We start from the raw sequence: 20648 nt of genomic DNA, 5'->3' as shown, positions 1-20648 counted from the left end.
AGAACTCACCTAAGACAGTAAAAAAAAACCGGAATTTTTTCGAAATTTAGAAACTTAACAGTTAGAAGCTACAACTCCACTTATCCATGAAACTAATAATAAATAATCACTGTTATCTGTGTAATCACTGTTAATCACTAGCCTCGAGGTCTTCAGAACAGTATTTACCTTACAAAACACTGCGTAACACCGATATACTACTAAGACGCGAAACAGTGTATGCTCAGAGAACGGCCCAACAACGTCGAAGCAATGCCGTCGCATGCCTTGCTGTCACGCGTCGCTCAGCTCTTTATAGCTTCATAATGCGTGCGACACACAACATGGAAACAGACATGTTATGGATGGTATATGATGTAAGCATTCCGACAAAAATGTGTCTGACCATTTGACAATATGAAAACGACCATGCGCGACATTTTACGGCGAAGTTGTTGAAGTCAAGATCATGCAGGCCGAGTGTATTTCGAGGGCTGTATAAAGGTATACTAAAAAAAATTCGACAAAAGTTAAGAATATTCCAACCGTAGAGGTCCCCGTGACATTTACCTCGAGCGTATCATAACAATTAACGGTAAATTCGATTGTCTCGGTGAAGCGTACATAACTACATTCACAACCGTATGCACTGTGTTAAAGGACAAGTAATTTACCCTAAAGGGTTTTTTATATCTCGGAAATATTTATTTATTTATCGTTTTTAAATTGCCATCATTGAAGTCAGCAAAGTTCTTGGATGGAGGTGAAAAGTGTTTAATGTTAGTACAGTAACTCTATCGGTAGCGTTTTTGTGTGCGAAGTCTGCTTTGGGGCAAGTGATGATGGCAAATAGCTAATTAAAATAAGTCGAAAAAAAAAAAATATAAATATTACGCACATGTACCGTTTGTAAAATATGTACGGTGTATATTAGAGGGATAAATAAGCAAGGCTTTTCATAAGCTCCATTTATTCATGAGTGTTACGCACATATTATAGATCATTCGTCATTCATAACGCCGTAGCGTCAACATTAACAACACTGATATAAGGTAGCCAGGAATTAATTACTGAAAATTGTCGATCGTCTCCTCCCAGTAAAAACAAACAAACTTTGCTAAGCGGTTTAGGATGCGAGTTCCCCGCCATATCTAAAAATTTTAATTAATTGATTTGCTGTTTAACTGAAATTGGTAATACAGTTGAGTGAATTCAACATGTACCGATTGATTCATGTACGGATTTATTCTGACACCATTACCTATTCTAGATAATTTATTTGAATAATCATATTTTTATCTCTCCAGAATATATGTAGCCATAACCAGCAGGAGAATAGTAACGGTAATTCTTTGCTCAGATAAGTCTGATTTGCTTTAGTAGTCAGGACTACATAGGATGAACTGCTAGGCAACTGTCAGATACACTTAGTGCCGTTGCCACTTAGCGTTCCCTTGTCTGAAAAGGTCTTGCGGAAGAGTGTAGATCCGCATACAATGCTGCTCCGGTGTTCACTACTGATTTATGTATTCGCAGATATTCGTGTAGGGCTGTAATACAGGATCCAAGAATACACTACACCTCGTTTTGTCATAACCAGCCTTTCGTCTGATGCGTTTGGACGGCGAAGCGCGCTGGATTTTCCTGTAGCGGCCTGGTCTCCATCGGGTGTGGTGATGTCATATCATATATGCAGGAAGCCTTGTCCAAGACATCTGGGAAGGGAGAGCATTTTGGAAAACGAGGCTTCAGGAATGGTGGAAGATATTTCAAGGCAGTGGCAGGAGCGGAGTCTTTGTTCGTATCCTGAAGCCGTGTGCGCGAAAGACCGAAGAATTGACGGTTGTCCAGTTCCATGAGGTAACTTGCAGGTACACATCATTTGCACTCTAGGAGTCAATGTGGTCTAAAACTATGTATAGCAAGAGAAAACTTTTATAATATCTGATTGACTGATAAAAAGAGATGTATCTGAACACTATCTATATTGTGCGGCTAGTTTTGTCCATAACGCTGTTTGAGGCAGAAACAGAACTGGCAGAGCATCAAGCCTCGTTTCGTTTTGATCTTGAGTCTGCGCCACCCCTTATTCTTCCACAATTTTAGCGGTCATGATTTGGCCCTTTTGGAACGGTATCGCCCTAGGTCCGCTACATTGTAACGGGACAGACCAGGACGTTGTCATAAAGGGGGGGATGACTTTGAGGACAGCGTCTCTATTCGCGGGTCCCGCTCTCGTGTTCACGCATGATTTACTCTAGTGAAAGAAATTCCTGCTTCTATCCGTTGCAGCTCACCCATTGCTAAACTCCAGCCGAGCATAGTCAGTGCACAGAAAGACAGGCACTTTAAAGGCTCTACATTAAGTGTTCGGTTGTTTACCGCTGTCATTGGTATATACATAAAATACTGGTAGACATGTACATCTATGCCTTCATTGTAACCTAATTTATTCTTATATTGCTTTATTATTCCTATTCAATATCCTTTGTTTGGCTGAAAAAATCTAAAATAAGCTAGAAATATTACTCTACGTGGCCTATTTTTAACTGGAAGTTACCGAAAGCTTAATAAAGCAGTCTTTGCTGGCGTGTGGATCGATTACAAAGTTCTCGAAACGTAAATTACCTGAAAAATATAAGGATCACTAAATTAAATAAAAACTCAATACAAGGTATTGCAAGTGGTATTGTAGGTTTCTTCAAGTAAACTTGAAGGGATTTATTGATAAATTTCGCATGAGTTACGATGATGCATAACTTTTTTATTGTTCTGACAAAGGCACTGAAAAATGAAGAAAGTTTTAGGTAAAGTAGAATTTCTGTGTGAATTAGCAGAATATCGTTCTCACTAAAGCATTTTCCTACGAACCTGATCTATCATATGTCATTTAGTCGACATATATATTACAATTAGCATGAGACATAATATGCAATTATACATAGCAGATCGAATCACCGTAGGCAGACGATTTTGAGGAGTATAGTGGAAAAACTGAAAATAAGCGAACTAATACAGCCATAAGGTGTAAACAGCAGGCTGCTGCCTAATCTACTAACGTAAGGAAAAGCCACACTTGAGAAAAACTTGTCTATTATATGCATTTGTCAGCTAAGTATTTTGACCAGGTTGTCTACAAGGAAAAATTGTTGCGAGACCTGGTACACTATTTCATAGAATTGTTGGCAATAAAACATCAAAAGAAAACATTGCAGACTTCAGGAGAAGCATATTGGATCTTGTTATTCAAGGTACGGGGTATTTTTCGCTCGACGTTGTGTTATAACGCTATCTGTAACGTACCGGACGAGTTTTACAAGATTTGCTTTCGAACAGATAAACAATACAATAGACTATTGGTTAGCTGCTACAATAATAAAAGCTCAGGTTGTCAATGCAAGTAGAATGTTAAGCTCTTTAGTAGGAACTCCTACCACTAGACAAGGGAAGCAAAGCAAGGGTATGTTTATACTCAAGGCTAATGAGAGCTTGAAATTTTAGTAATAAATAAGATTAACATAAGAAGAAACTGTATATCTTTTATGTGTAACAGGCAAAATTAAATAAATCTTGTTTAGTGACGATGGGGAAGACAACGCATGGCCTCTAGTAGGATAAAAAGACGCGTACAGATGTTGGTTCATTCTCATTACTCAACTTACTTTGTTGCTTTTATCTCATATTTTTTATATTATCTTCTATTTATTTATCATATTATATATCTTATATTTTATACAAATGTGTGATACAATCTCCAAGTCCTCGTTTTAACGTTGTATGCCTGCTACTGCTTGATTGTACTGATATGCTAAAGATATTAATTTGACGATACGTCCTGCTTAAAAAAATCGATCTTCAAACCTTTGAGAACTATATACGTTTAATGTGTAAACCAGTATAGAATTTGCTCTTTGCTCCTATGGTGTACTTACCATTTAAACTTTAGCCGGTATTAGGACAACCCGATATTTCCAGAGGTTTGAAAGGCTATTAAGCTGTAGGGCAAACAACTGCTTTGGGAAGTTTCCCAAGCAATATGGCCGCATGCCTAACCTGCATCTCGCAATCGGCACCTATAATTTCAAGCTTTACTTCCATAGTTAAGCATTACTTTAGGCAGGTAGACCCATCACGAAACGAAGTGTATCAACACCCACCTTCGGGCGTAGACCGCCTTCTCATTGGTATCTATGTTATATATGCATGTTTTATCTACAAATATGCCAATTTTTGCTTAAAACCAATAGTAAAACAAGCATCAATTTTTTTTTCTATGAAACCTTTATTGATTCAGGTGCTACTGCACAGTCTTCACAGTGACACACAATCTGTTTAAGCTAACACTTTCATGAGGCACACCGTTTTTAACATTAGATTAGATAGAAAAAATATTTTAGACAGACCTTAAAAACTGACATCTCTATGATCTCGCATTCGTGCATTTGATTGTCATGTTTTAGTATTATCAACAATTAGCCAAATCGAAGCATTTGAGTTTGTAACTTCTCACAGTGAGTAATCTAAACTTCCAATGTATGATGGTTTATTATGTTTGGCGCAGTAGTAGACTAAGAGGGGTTATGGGAGAGAAAGTGCTGTCTTTAAATGAAAAAGCTCCAGAATCGCAAATTTGTAAATTTATAAGTAGAACAATAAACTAAACAAATATTTGGCTCTGTTATTCGCAGAAGAGTTTTAGACATACCTAGGGTATATTTTCACACCGTATAGCTAATGCTTTGTAGCTTGTTTCTGTATTTGTAGGAAAATTCGACGATAATCCTTTTTTTTTCCAAGTAAGAATTGAAGAGCAGAGGACATGTTCGATAAGACCACATTTGGTGCAGCAAAAAGCTAGAGGTTAGATTCAACGGCTTTAACCATAATCGACGTAATTTAGCTCAACTAGCCTGGGTGTTCTAAGAGTTTCGAGGTGAAGAAAGATTTTGTGATAATAAGGGTTGCCATCTCACATAGACAAAAATCGCCTATCTCATTCCTGAAAAGCTTTGTGAGCTCAGAGCTGCTGCGCAGGGCCATTAGCTGTCATGAAGCCCAGTTTTGTTGGCCCTAGTCACGTTTCCGCAGACGATAATGTTTCGGAGCATACAGTCACTCTTGAAACGACGTGGGTCCAAGATACTCAAAATCCTTTTCTAACCAGGAGGCTTCTATTTGACCAAGATTGCCAAAGCTATTTGGGAACTTGTCACACGGAGTGTTTGGCCAAAATTTAGAAATGCAAAGATACTGCTCAAAGACAATAATTATGGCCTCACTAGAAAAAAAATTGACCTTAAAAGAAAAAGACATGTTTAACAAGTTTTCAAACACTATATTATATATTTGATGTGATTCGTCAAAATACTAATTCGTTAAAAAAAATAAAATAGCACCAATTAATGGGGCGCAACCAACTACGCTTCTCTAAATAACGATGTTATTTTCAACATGTATAATGATGCTTTTTGGGGGGTGAACAGATATCAAAAATAAAAGACATCTAATGATTTAAGATTTCTGCTGATCCCGTTGGTCAGGAGTTTAAGTCGTAAAAGGCTTTTCTCAGGCAGCTTAAATAAAGCATATCTTATACGAAGCATGTATTTTATCCTAATGTTTCCCTAAGCTTATTTGTCACGTTTGTATGCCATAATGAATGATCTCGTTATTTTAGTTCTTACAATGCGTGATAGTTTTCTATTTACATAATAAATTACTAATTGTCATAATAATAATAATGATTTAATTCGCTGATTCTCTCATTTTTATGGAAATGTATATGTATACCCTTTTGCAGATGTGTCGAACCTAGTAAATATGGCTGATAATAGCTGTGACAGGCCAATCCGTCAGGCCAGCCCGAATCACTTTAACGACGAACTGTAGAGCAAAAAAGTCAAATTATTTCTCAATACTATTTGTAAGTGGACATAGCATAAAACCTTGTCTAACATATATGTTCGTCAAAATTATCAAATTGATAATTTATTCCTTTCTATTATATAGTATTTATAACCATAATCAGGCTAAACTAATCTCCTCGGATGGCAGTTTGTCTTGCGACAGTTGGCCGCATTCAGTAGTATAATCAAGTATCTACTGATCAGCTGTTGGCTCAACTTGGCCCCGACAGTATGGCGCCTTACTTTCTAGCGTCAGATGGCGGAATCACTTAATTCCTGATTCGAGATCCGTCCCGATATAAACCTCGCCACATCTACCTTTTACTCCGGCTTCCGTTACAGAGTCAATAGGGCAATGACCTCAAGGTCTGTCGCACCTTGCGAATAATGATACATAGCTACCTTTTTCCTACAGCATACGCGATGATAATCAATTGTGAGGACCTTACGCCGCCTCATCAACGGCGCCAGTCGGTCCCAGCACAATATAGAAAAGAAATTTGTAATAATTAGAGGAAGTACGTCAACGTAGGTAGATAAGTCGAAATAATTCTGAAGCAACGGATTTCCGCAACAAGATAAAGTAGCAGTAGCTAGGAACAGCTGGCATCGAGGTTACTGTCGAACACTGCCAATTGAGTTTTCGAACAATAAGCGAAGGACAGGCATCATCTTGAGATCATGATAAATCTCTTACGAGTGGCGCAGTTTGATAAAAACATTTCTGCATACGCACTAAATATGAGACACCAACTATAAAAACAATACCTGTCGTTAGCACCCGATTAATTAGCATGATTTGGACCATCGTGTTATAAAAAGCCTAGTATGACCTTCTATAGTCGCTTTTATTCACGCGGTTTACTATATTAACTAATTGCCGCATACCTTCGTCAACGTTTTTTTTTAAATTTTACAGAAAATTGCGCGTCGTTTGCTGTGTTCTATCTGCGAATTATAAATGTACATGTATCAAACATATCAGTACAGCTCAACTGAAATAACATAATTTATAAAATGTGCTTTTACACCAGATTAAAGTTAAATGTTATTTGTCCAGCAGTTGGACAGGAAGCTTATTTGTACACACGGAATTAAATAAATTCGAGAAATATCTCAATCTCATCAATTTTGAACAATTACCAATCGTTTTCATTTGCATTCTTTTGCTTCTCTGGCATTATAATGGAAATATAACTACTGCACTAAAGCATGATCTAAGGAGTGTTACCGGAGGCACTCTGCAATAATTAAAGCAATCCAGCTAATTCCGGTTATGTTTTTCTCACATTTAACTTGTACTAGTTTGCCGTATAATTCATTATAGGTAAAAGCGCTAACTGATTGGAACAGGAATGGTTATTAGAGTACAACAGCTGGGTTATATCTATCGAAGATGTCATCATTATGTAACGCAACCAACCTTCGTCATTTAGACATCATCGCATTTTGTTGCCCCGTGTTTCGGATATCTGCATTGGAACTACACTACATAACAAATTTGCCCACGAAAACGATATCTTTAGCGCAGGTACCGTCTCCCCCACCCAAAGAATGGACTAGGGTACCTCACTACCCTGTTCTGTTTCTGCGCAACATTACTAGTCATGATAATAATAATAATAGTAATATCAGGACTACTCTTTCTCGCATAATAGATAGCAGGTTGAACTGGACATTCTCCTAAAGGACTTATTGGCTATCCAGCCCAAGATCCTTGACGAAGACCAATAGCTGCTATAAGCTGCGGTGAGAGTACCACCGACCATAAACGCCTTCATACATGAAGCGCGATGGATAGCTGGCTGTTTGCCCATTTATATTGTTCGGTCTAAATGCGTCTAGATGCCATATTAGGTATAACAAGACTGACCCTGCAGACAGGCATTCGATTTAACTTCTTCAGAGATGGACGAGTTAGCACCAAATTGATGTGCTGCAATGGAATCATCCGGATCATGTGGATTGACCCATGTCTAGTGGCTCTTATTGTTTTTATAAACTACTCTACACTAAAGTGATTCAGGTGACATTTGTGAACTAACGAGCGCACGAAATAGAAATGAGAAAACGAAAACTCATGAGACATTTCTCTAAATTAACTAAGTTAATTTTTATTGTAACAGTCTCGATTTATTTGGTCATATTCGTCGAGCCCATGTCTTTAATTCAGGGTCGTATAGATCGAGATGATTATTTAGGTGAAAAGGCTTGTTTGTGTTTATTTACTGACGCGAAAGCGTTAGTATAGTATTAAAATACCGAAAAAGTTCAACTCGTCACGTCATGCTCCTCTGACAAGCTTCTTAAATTTTGATTAATTGCTATTTTTATTTAGCTATTCACCAAATATCAAATCGTTGGCGGTACTCCTATCGAAGGTACGTATGCGCATATTTTAAACACCACTTCATCATGAAAGCTCGAGACACTCTCGAAATACTGCCATGCACGTGTCTATGTGCTTGTAGGAGGACGGATCCTAAGTGCGCCCGAAGAACGAGTGCACGGTAATGCCCGTCAACAACTCATTAGGTTTCGTTACCTCAAGACCACTGTCTGATCAGGTCTTGCCAGCATTATATGCACCCGTTCTTCATGACTATGATTCTTAGCAGTCTCCAATGAGCCTACACCAATCCATAATGTGTGTCCTTTTCACAGGTCCTCTTCATGCTAGTGCTGCATATGCTGGCAGATCCTTTACTTAACGATATACGACACAAAGCCGCACATATAACTAGCTAACATAAAGAAATGAGTCGGAGGGCAACATAGAATGGTGGTAATTGCGCGTACTCACACAATCAAATTATAGCAGTTTGTCAGACGTAGAAACAACCAATGAGTAAAAGTCAACGAAACATTGACGTTTTCCCGAACGTCTTGAAGGTCATAATAGCCGTAGGGATATGGGCCAGGACCGACTGGCCATAAAAATTCTCCTTCCCCTGAGACAGATAAGGATTCCCAGCAATAAAGATAGTTCTGCTTGGAACACATTTTCTGCTACCATTTAGCGGGGTTCTGCAGAAGTGTTTACATAGCTTAGTACGTCCATGAACTAAGGTCTGCCAGAAGTATTAACTATGGTTATCATAAATGAATAGCGAAATTTCGCCGCATTCTCTAATGTATTTCATGTGTACAAATACAGTTGTTTTCAAGCAGACATGCCAACATACTATCGATATATTACTTACGTGTCATAGAAAACCGGAGTTCTGTTACAACCAGATATTTGGAACCTTTCCACGTCAGCTAACACAGTTACATGAAGTGGCGTGATTCACGGTGTCGGAATGACACAATCACATGTTGCAAACGCGCTTTCTGATACAATAGATTCTCCTTAAGCCAATACAAATAGGCTGTGTTTCCTCCATTAAGATAGATCACATCAAATATTCTATTTGGTATGCTAACTAACATCATGTACAGCTCTTTCCTGCATGAACGTACCGGTCAGTCATGAATCCGTTCGAACATTCAGGTCGCGTCCTGTTCCTCGTGCTAATCTAGGTTTTCGGGCAGTAACTGACAAATAGTAGAAAATATTGCCGAGAGTAGCCATGATCGGTTCTATTGTTACGAAATAGGTCAGGCTAACTGCATATGTAATGCCAATTGGCCTTATCATCGAAGCGGTCCTAACGTGATTTTTCGCGTGATGATCGTGATGATCTGACCGCTCACAATTGACTGTCGCTGTTTCAGTCATACAGCTCATGTATGATTGAACCAGCGACAGCAGATTGAAACCCGAAATGTATTAACGTTTGTTTGGTGCTCTATAAAGCTTAGAGAAATAGTGAGCGCTAGGAAGAAACCGTAATATGTGAAGCTCGTAGTGCCAAAATCCTGATTTAGTTTTTTTTAGCCATAATATTGCTTGCTTCTTAAAGAATGAAAATAACTATTACTCTGCGTGTATCTATGTGGTCTGTAGAGTAAATTTCTCACTTGTAGGTTTCTGCCTCTTAAAGCAGCGCACAACCTTTGTTTAGCCTCGTCTAGCAGCCTGTTTCAAATGATTAGAGTTCTTCCAAGATAAAATTACCTTTGATGCCCATTTTCTAATTCGGTACTTCGTTGGACATACTGTTTCCGTTGAACTCAGACCAAAGCAACGAAAAATACCGTACCGTACACTGGGCTCTTTTATTTCAAACAGCCAGGGATAAACTGTAAAGCTAAAAGGTAATATTAACTGCTTTCATACCTGTAGACCTGTTACACGTTTGAATGCTCTGAGAAGCACAAAAGCCTTTTTCACGGAAGAGTATTATTGATGGCTAACTTCTTTTAGCGAGCATTTAATGTCCTGTATTTGGATATAGTGTTTACATAGAAACAACTGTATCTGAATATTGCTGCTTGAGCATGCACATACTCCGCTGATTTGGCGGCATATAATTCAAATATCCATGTTTACATCATAGATGCAATAGATATGTCGAAACAAATTGTGGTTAACAATTCGGCCGATTTACTTTATTTATTATAGATTTTTTAGGGTAAATGTATTACATAGTTAGCGGTAACGGCACTCGCTTATAACACTTTATCTACGATAGATAAATAAAAATGAATGTTTAAAAAGTGCCCCGCTATACGTTCGACGAAGAAGAAATACAGAGAGTTGGAAAAGTATCGCAATTTTTTTCTGACATAAACAGCTTAAATCTGCAAACACCGAGAACAGTATCTTTCAAAATTACTGGATTGAGTCTAAAGAATTCATTTATAAGACTAGCCCACTTCTAAACATCATATTTGACGAACTTTGATAATACGTGGTTTTGAAATCATTGTACAAAGGTAATAAACAACTATGTTAAAACTACAGCATCCTTTAAGCACAATAATGTTTTCAAAAGGATTTAATCCTACTCAAAGTCTAATAATAAATATATTGTTACGTGATATATTTGGGTTAAAATAATGTCGTTCCAATGCAACTCTAAATATGTCCTGCTACTTTGCAACATGGACAATAATGGATAACAATAATATTAATAACAACTTAAAAAGTGTTGCAAGTTTTTTTTTATTACGCTGTAGAGTGCTAAGTCTTTTTTTGAACACTCTGTTTTCTACATATTTATTTATAACGCTGTTTTTTTTTGTCGGAGGAGAATCCTCAAGTTTTGCCTCTTACAAGTTAAAAATTGAACTCCTGTTCTTTTCATTACGTCTGACATAATTTTTCGTTGTTCGTCCCTAGATCCAGTAATTCTACGCTTTCTCAACCTCAAAAAAATCTCGCGGGAATTCTCAGTTGAAAATTTAATCAGTGAAAAGGGACTGCTCTTCGCCCTCGCTCCCTTTATCCTGTCTATCCCGCTGTCTCTCTCTCTTGTCCTCTCTGGGTTTCTGCCAGCCGGTTGGCAATGGGGCCTCTCCTTCACAGCGACACCGCCCAGCTCAATAGTATTTCTCTCGAGAAGACGGTAGAATCTTTGGCCCCCTAAAAGCGAAGCAAAAAACATGTGAGAGCGTTCCCGATGGCGCTATTGCTGCTTTACTTCTGATAGCATTTCGGCGATAAGGCGAATATATTCCACTTGCATAACCGATAAGACGTTCAGCTCTAACTTCAGGGCTCGAGGCGTTATTTTATTCAATGCGGGCCGGAACGGTTCCTTTGCCCTGTGAGGAGCTCGCGTGTAATGAAATGTTGGAGAATCTTGTGCGTTCGTTTCGTGGCCGGCTTAAGCTATTCGTCTATTCGCTGAAAAACATTGGCAGCAACAAAGTAATACAAATATCAATTTGTTTTGAATTAACTATTATTAGATCAATATTTCCAAACACATTTCCCACTGTCTTCGTCGTGCACTGAACAGCTTAAGACGGCGGAAAATAGATATTGTGGGTGACTTAACCAAAGATACTGCTGATGGGCTGAGTTATTGGCGGCAGAGATTGCTTGAGATATGAGCTACTAATATGAGACTCGCCTTGACTGAACTGAATAATTTCCAAACACCAAGCCGTCATAGCATAACAAAAAGATGGCTTTGACCATGCAGAAGATTGGGGCTCGTTATTCAGAGTCTTGCGAGAGAAGTCTCCCTAAAATACTTCGATACGCTAAAGATATTTTGGATCCTCAAGAAAAGCGGTGAGAAAAGCGTAGATTACATGCAGTGTGGCAATGGGGTGGGTCTTAACGAAGTTGTCTAAATCCTTTGAGATGCAAGCTCGGTCTGTAAGATCACGCTCAGTACCACCCGATGTCCGCACTTTCTCCATAGGTAATCTACCCTGCGCTCAGCAGCGACAGACGCAAGACGTCGACAGAGACACAACGTCGCTATTGATGCCAGCTACTGATCGACGTATTTTAACGAGTATGTCAACTCTGTACAATCTCGAATAACATGCTCGTTGTCAAGCTGTTGTTATGATGCGATCCGCTAAGCGTCATGATGACTCGAGTGCAATACTACACGGATATCAAACAAGATATAATGCCACGATAACAAAGCCATTAAATAGTCAGCATCTCTGATACTACACTACAGCAGACTATGCTCATCGCTTGTGGCTATTTTTACTGTATTAACAAATCCTCGAAATAACCTCGCGTACCAAAAAACTTGCCCCTAGTAGAAGTCTAGCTGGGGTAGAGCCTGTTGAATTTAGCTGAAGTTTATTTAGCAAACCTGCGGAACAGGCCATAAGGCAACACTAAAATTTGACCTAGCGATAGTTGCATGTTATCATAACAATGCACCCGTAGAGATGCGCCTTAGTCACACGGACAACGCAAGTAGGGGGCTTCTTTCCCACTGCATTATGGGTAAACGGCCGTATGCTGTAATTACTGCACTCTCCAACCTCCAATGAGTAAAGCGCACATTATTAATGGATTGCGTGTCCAACATCGATGTTTTCTACCAGAACGCAACTTTATCTGAGTGCGCTGGAACGCTGTTGGACGCGCTTTCCTTTCATCTTAATAGAACTCTTCTATTAGATGATCGTTTACAGCAGCCATACTCTGGCTGGGGTTAGATCCGTATTCAAAAAAGACCTGCCCAACTAATGGCACCGTCAAGGAGCTAGGAGATAGTCAACTAAGCTGTACAAAATTTGCGGCTTTGTACAAGGCCAAGCCTGAAGGGGCAAGGATGTTTTAAAGCTCACAAAAGTTATAGTAATTAGGAGACTATTTAAAGTTGCTTCAATGCCCCGTTCCAAGGTTTTGTTTAGACAAACGGTATCACTACAAAGGAGAAGTACCAAGCCATTCATAAAGGAACCGTCCAGTAATTATACTAATATAGACGTTGGCGTTGTCTCTATAATAACAAAAATAATTAAGATGCTCACTTTTGTTATAATAAAATTGTTTTTTCTCTAAATAAATGAGAATAATCGTGAACGAAACTATGTTACCCTAATGGGTAGAATTGTAAGCCCTCCACTTTAAAGCGAGTCTATTCACTGTGGCAATTCTGCAATCCTTCATTGGCCGCGCCATAGGCGGACGACGCTTTTAGTTTCAATTCTCAGTGACACGACCCCGCGAAGTCAACCTCCGACCAGGTGATGACCGAGTTCAGGTGGTGCGAGGAGGTGCGAAAAGGAAGCGGAAACAAAGGAAGACAGCAAAAGAAAAATGGAATTTGGAATTGTCGAATAGAGCAATCGAATAGAAAATTTCGAGCCAATTTGAAGATTCCACAAAAGAGCAAAACCGGACTTCAGTGACTAGCGTACTTCTGTCGTATTGTATTATTAAATCGACATCTTCTGACAAACGTCTTTGGAATGTCAAGAATTTTCAATTGTCTTTCTCTTGGTTCCGAGCTGTTTTGGGGCATTCGCTTTGCATTCTTGGCCATCAACCCCAAAAAAAAACCACCAGCATTAAAAATTATATAATCTACGTAGTCCTATCCGTAAGCTGAACGAGAAGGCCCATCTGTTCTGTATCAGTCTTATGCCAAATTCATAACAGCTATAAAATAGTGCACTTATGTAGTGGATACTTAGAGCGTGTCATCTATAACTTGTTAAGTCGCCGCGGCTCTAACTTCCGGGCGAAGCAGCCCAATTACTGTAAAAATGGTCAAGACACAGTTCTCGATTTGCTTTTTGCATCTATACATACGGGCACACGTATGAATAGTACACTTAATGTTTTGTGAAGTTTATAGAATACTTCTCTGACTTGTTATTGGTAGCTGTTGTAGAAGTTTTCCATTTGGTTAGTAATTTTACCGTATTATGTGCCACGACGGCCGGCGTACTGTTTAGCGTAATACCTTTGGCATTCACTTGGGCTTGGCACACAAAACACATACCCTGTTGCTAGTGCCCCGTATAAATTTCCAAGTGGTCAATACCCCCTGAGGTAGTTGCATAGCGGTAACAGACTGTCGCTGATGTGAAGTCGAGATAGTAGAAATGGTGGAGCGAGAACGCCTAACGATGCCCTGAGGCAGTGTCCCCCTAACTCCCGGCTCCCCGATTCATGCGTTGTCGGTTGTTTGCTTGGGACTACTTCGTCTACCCTTTACGCAAGGTTTTTTCTGCATAGCAATTCCTATTTAAGGCCTATAACAAGGTAAGTGTATTCAGAGATGTTGATTTAGTGTAAAACAGAAACATGGTCAATCATTTCTTTGGACTTTCTGCGTTTCGTTCGAATAAAGTAGGCCGTTACCGTGGTTTTACTAACACTCAAGTATAACAACTCAACTAAAAGAAAAATCAAAAATTGCAAAATATACATAGCGATATATCGGTACTATGTCATTCCATTCGTGTGAGAAGAACAGCTATCTTCGTGCGTCTTCCGCATAACATAAGTGCCAGCAAAAACATATTGATTCCTACGACTTGTTGCTGTGAATATTTTATTGTAAGCACAGACTGTAGAAACAAGCTAGAGGTATGTATCAACATTTCAAATGTGGCGTGTATTTGAAAAAGTACAACGAAAGCTATAGCACGTTTACTTGTTGACAGTTCAATATAACCTGTGATCAGCGTACCTAGTGCTCGAATAGCAAGACGCACTTGGATGCAGCTGTTTTCAATTAAGTTATGTAATTCACATTTCTTCATCAAGTTATTTGAACTTCTGTTGGATGGCCCAAAGTGTGCTCTATCTGCGCGTGACCGCGCCGTGTGGGAAAAATGTGGTTCTGGAAAGGTGGGATAGATCAGCCAGGAAGTTCTGCGTGCAAAGGTAGGGTCAAAACAATTTCAGTTTGAGTAGTTGTACATAAGCTATTCATATCAGGACATGGTATATGTGTTTCTGGAATTTCAGCAACTTCTTGCGAGCTGGTCATTGATATGTTAATACATGCTTTGCAATAGCAACTTTCGAGAAAGTTGTTCGATTGGTCTATATATTAGGCATAAAAGGATAGTCATCAGCATAAATAAAAAAAACATTTCAAGTTTGTTATTTTGATCTATTTTATTAACGAATGCCACAACCAAATGTATCATTTTGAGATTAGATCTATTTTAACCCATGGACTATGATCAGCATTTCAATAAATCTAAAGTTAATATTTGTAATATAGGCTTCCTTGGCTAAAAAAAGATCGTAATGTAGTCGCTATAAGTAATTTAGAAGTTACGTAACTTCACGCGATCCCGTTGCTTATAGCAAAATCGAATATACACTAGTCGATTCTACAGAATCGACCAGCTCCATACAACGCATAGTGTCTTCAAAAAAAAAAAAAGAATATATAAATATTCCATTTAAATCTGTGATGCCATTCGCTTCAAACAGTCTCGAAAAACTGAAGGTTATCGTAACGAAATTAAATCTGGGGATTCGGTTTTTCTAAACCAATTTTTCTGCGAGCTCCATGGACGTTCGGAAAGGACTCTAGCATGAAAATTGCTTTTTCCGATCCGAAATATATTTCGCAAAGCGGGACTGTCTCCTAATTAGTTACAATATAAGTATAACTTTTTATATTCAGGATTTAGACCTCCTATGCAAGCAGATATATGTATAAACATAGAGATTCTATCACTTCCAGACTCGCCTTGCGTAACATAGAATAAAGGTAGATTTTTTGCGACTCCCCGTTTCCCTTTATGAATTCACTTCATCCATAACACGTTCCAGCACTCTCTTTATCGTTGTACTTCCGCGCGTCACGGCCGCTCTGCACACAGCAACAAAGAGCTTACCCACATACTTAAACATTCATACATTCACTTTTTTTTTCCCTATTCCGATTTTTTTTCTACCCGTTATAAAAGCACGCTCTATGCAGTGGTATGTGCATACACTCAAGCGCACTGTCTTCTATACAAACAGAAGGGGATTCTCCAATCTTTTGCCTAATGCATCTTGTTGCTTCTATTAGCGCTGTTTCTGCTTGCTTGAGTCGTCCAGATTTCCGGATATTCTAGCCAATTGGCCGAATTAGAACTCTCAATTCTGCTTCTAATTGTGCAGCCCTTCAACGCCTTACTTAAAGCCGATTGGAAAATTGACCACGGTTAAAGCATGCCAAGTGGTAATCGAAGTGTGTGCCCTGCGTAAAATGTCGCAAACAAAATAGCTTTCTTCAACTTCTGTAATAGTAGTCGTTCTTGAAGCAGATGATCTAGAACGCAAAAAAAACATTTCGTTGTCTCCTTGTGGTCGAATCTAGCCCCAAGTCCAAGGACATCTCGTTTATACAGCCAAAAACAGCCAAGGACGACACTGGTGCCTAGTTAAGTTGTGAGAACAGACTAATACAACGATAAGAGAACTATTGATGATTTTAATGCTAAGGTCAATTAAACCCTTTTTTTGCGTCAATTGTTGTTACTATCCTAAATTTCATATTAATTGATTAAGTGCATTTTGACCGATTTTTCGCTAATAATACTCAAGGAATCGTCCGTGCACCACCAAGCACCAGACGTATAGTAGATTTTGGTAATGTAGTAACACGTAATTCTAAGATAACTTTTGGTGTGTTTTTTGTCAGTTACAAGAAACTAAGTTAAAATTGTTTAGCGCAATTATCTACTATGGCTTAACCTTTAATATTAACTTTAATAGCTTTACATTAGAAGGTTAAAAGCCTCCTATATATATAGTTTTCGGTTTATAGGAATCGGTGATTGAATTCTGTGGGAAGGCCACAATTTTGCTGAACTAGATACTTTTACATTCAAATAATGGCGCTGCCTAATAGCATTAATAATAAATGCTACAGATCTTCTATGTACATGATTATTTCAAATACATAACCTAGTAGCACCCTGCTGGAGCCAGTTTACTAACATGTACAAATATTTAAAGTAGGTCACTATTGGGTGACTACACCAGAGCATTAGTATATAAATTCTTACCCATTAACTAGTTACCATTTTTACAAATGCAATAGATAAAATGCAGCAACATTTGTTCTAACTACGCATACCTCCTGCGAAAATTATATATACTTGCCCAAATAGGAAAAATCTCTACGTACATATCGTATATATTTCCCGAAAATGTTTTAACGATTAAAGTTAAATATCGTTGGTGTTTAGGATGGCACTCGATGACGCGTTTGATTTTCAACAAAACCTGCTATGCTAGGCTTGGCCTTATCCAGGGTTCTATAAAGAGCAAACCTTTCGTGGGTCATCATCCTTCAATAATGAGGTGCTGAACGTACCGGAGTTGATCATTTCGCATTCGCTTAGCATCAGCATTAGGCGAATACGGGCTTTTTTGACTGAGCCGTGATGCTGCTCTAATCCAGCATTGATTTTTTTCCCAGCATTTTGAATAGAATAGAGACTACTTTACATGTTATATCCACATCAGTTTCACTCTCACCTTTATAATTCCGTTTGTGACGATGGAAGACAGCCGTGTCTCTGAATCTTTGCGCTCCTCTGCCAAAGAGCTAAGCGGCGCTCCATTTAGCTTGTAGAGCCGGAGACTTGATGCTTATACAAAGACCACGAAGACCGATGTGCTGCTTAAAAAATCCTTGATAATCATGCCTTTAGAAACCTCCATGCAGAACCCCTGTTTAGTAGATAATTTTTACCTCTGAAAGACCGATCGGAGAAGAAAATTTATTGGGTTTACCGAGTTGTTTGGGTCACTAGAGCGGTCTTGTTTAGCTTTGCACCGGGGTATCCCGTCAAAGAACACAAATTTGTTCACTAGTGCTTTCATCCTCGTATGCGATATACCCATTTTTAACTATCAAGGTTTTTAACTCGCCGTTTGATAGTTGTATTTGTATAACTGTGAGAGATTCTCTGCGGCTTTGCGAGCGCTTGTGAGATACTTGTTTCTGGATAAGTAATATTGCTTGGATTCTCCGTTACGTATCGCACTGGATGTGTTCGCAAAATGTATTGTACCCAAATTGCCGACCTGTAGCTATAATAATACACCCGATGAGCAAATATGTCAAACATAGCCGTACTAAATCTAACGTAAAGCATCTGACCATTAGGAATTTTTGTTTATGGTATTTATAAAATAGCAAGCTTATTCGACAGAACAGTTGTTTTTTTCAGTAGGTCCCAAGCTAAACATACCATCAACAAAAAACATCCCATACGTTTATTTATAATGTATTTTTTAATGAAAAAAAACTTTACGCATACTTAATCTTCTTTTGTATTTCACTGAACTTCCGAAATAAACAATTCGCTATTTTTTTTTCTGCTTTTCCCAGTCCTATTTATACAACTAAGAAACTCCTCGCGTTGCAGTGAGAATTTTCAAATTTTTAAGATCATTCAACTTTTTCCTTTTTGGTAAAAAGTGGTTGCGAAATCACAAAATATCATTAGAAATCGCTTTATGTAACATTGAATGCGATAAAAGCTGCCTGATGTTTGAAAAACTTCAATCATATGTTTACGTTACATGTAGCCTAGCTTTAGGACAAAAAATAATCATAACAAAGCCCAAGAGGAAGAGCCTACCGATTAACGAGTATTCGTATGAAAAAAGATATTCTTAAAAAAGGGGCTTATTATTACCGACTCGTTTCCATGTTTCGCCTATATATGCCGTTTATTTCGCCTGATACGGTTTTTAATTCAACCCAAAAGAAGGACACGCATTTTTAGTATACTTATACATTTTTTGGCCCATCTTGCCGCGATTGTAGTCGGTTTCTACTGTAAGGCTATTTCTTTAAACTACAAGCCCAAACGACAGGCCTTAAGATCGCTTTTTTCAGGGATTACTAACCAAGCAGCGTTCCTTGGCTAAACCGGGAGTAGACAGCACTTAACGTTCATTAAATAGTGCCATCCAGCACCATGCCAAAACGACAGCGTATTTAAGATGTTTGTTGCAAACTTTTATAAATCATAGAGATGGTAAGACCCAATAGTGTAACCAAGGAAAGAAACATGTCCGGTTTTGTTTTGGCACACTGGTTTTTCGATGCAGACTCCCCGCGAATACGCATACGAAACATGACCCATTTCATTCATATTCATAAAATGTATGAATAGGTTTTCCACTTACCATAAGCTATTACGTGCATAATTATCATTTTGCCTTTCAAGATTTTGGCGTGTCGTGGGCTCGTCAAGTTTGGAGTGTTTGATGAGCGCAATAGAAGCCAGCGACAAGTGGGACGAAGAAGACGCTATCGAAATAGTGCCATATCTGATTCCAGAGTTAGAGAGGATGGCACCTCGACGAAACCCCGGAAACGAGATCCAAGAGCCTGACTCTCCTCAGAGGACTTTTTGATGAAGGAAGCAAAAATGGTAAAAAATTCTAATGTAGTATTAAATTGATTTACATAATCACACATTCTAATATAACGTCAAGCAAAGAACGCTTTACAAAAACTCGTGATAATGATGGCTACTATTATTGTTATTAGATGTTAAAATTCACGAGATCTACCTCAAGATTTTAGAGTAACCGTATGACTATCATTGAGCTACTGGGAATAGTTAATATATATGAAGTGAACCATAAATCGTCGCCTAGTCTGGAAAAAAGTCCCTGAGATGTGTCCACACCACATCGCTTGAAGTAGTAATAGATCACAAATTATTGCAATAAAAAACACATTTATCTGTGCGACATAGCATCTGCTGCAATTTAATACCATTCCTGTAATTTCTTCTTATAGTATCATAGCGTAAGTGAAGATCCGAAATTTAGTAGCTACAACAACGATCACTATGACTATTCAAATAGTTATATTGACTAATATGAGAATACCCTCTAATACACCTAGAAACTATACTAAGGTGTCACCGTTACAAATGTGTAACATAATTCAATCAGCCTTTCGTTGAGAGAATTGGCGTATCTCCTGCCACCGTTACACATGTGAAATGGCCTTCAAAAGCTTTTTGTTTGTTGACAAATGTTGTTTAGAGACTATTGACCTACGCTGCGTGCAGTTTTCTTAACGTAGGTTTCTACTTTTATATGTATTGAGCCTTCACTAAACCCTGTGTATTGTTAGAGGTAATAGAACGAACCCGAAAATTTTTTAGAGAAGGAAAGTTAAATTCCTTAAAAAGATGTATATTTTATACCGCTATTGACCACTGATGGACAAAGTAGCAACTGACACTTATAGCTTTTACTCTTGCAACCTTACTTCGTTAGCCTCCTTAGATAATCGTAATTTACCATGAAACGCGCGTACCAGATGGGTCAAACAAATTTTTGTTTTAATATTAATATAAATTGTTTTAAACCACACAAATAGAGTAGAAACTATTACGTTCTAAAAGTTTAGTGGAACATACAACGTGAGCTTTGCCTCGTGCTTTATCTGT

General features: G+C 38.4%; 2 long non-coding RNA genes across 4 annotated transcripts in view; one reads left to right on the top strand and one right to left on the bottom strand.

Moving 5' to 3' along the window:
• Window positions 1–20648, top strand: part of LOC147759024 (uncharacterized) — an 87578-nt gene that overhangs the window by 64288 nt on the left and 2642 nt on the right. For 2 of the 3 annotated variants that reach the window (XR_015319776.1, XR_015319775.1), the window contains exon 3: window positions 19407–19613. This is a non-coding gene — a long non-coding RNA (uncharacterized LOC147759024). Of the gene's footprint in view, window positions 1–14941; window positions 15094–19406; window positions 19614–20648 lie in introns of those variants that run through there. The other variant, XR_015319774.1, reaches the window with a different exon arrangement.
• Window positions 10893–20490, bottom strand: LOC147759025 (uncharacterized). Its single transcript, XR_015319779.1, has 4 exons — window positions 20346–20490; window positions 19366–19588; window positions 17701–17919; window positions 10893–11619 (listed from the first exon to the last, which is right to left on the bottom strand). It is a non-coding gene; the product is annotated as an uncharacterized LOC147759025 (long non-coding RNA).

This window comes from Varroa destructor, unplaced genomic scaffold (assembly GCF_002443255.2).
Source record: "Varroa destructor unplaced genomic scaffold, Vdes_3.0 BEIS01000001.1, whole genome shotgun sequence".
In the NCBI taxonomy this organism is placed as follows: Eukaryota; Metazoa; Arthropoda; class Arachnida; order Mesostigmata; family Varroidae; genus Varroa; species Varroa destructor.
Note: the sequence above shows the minus strand (reverse complement) of the source record. Positions and strands in the feature narration are given on the sequence as shown.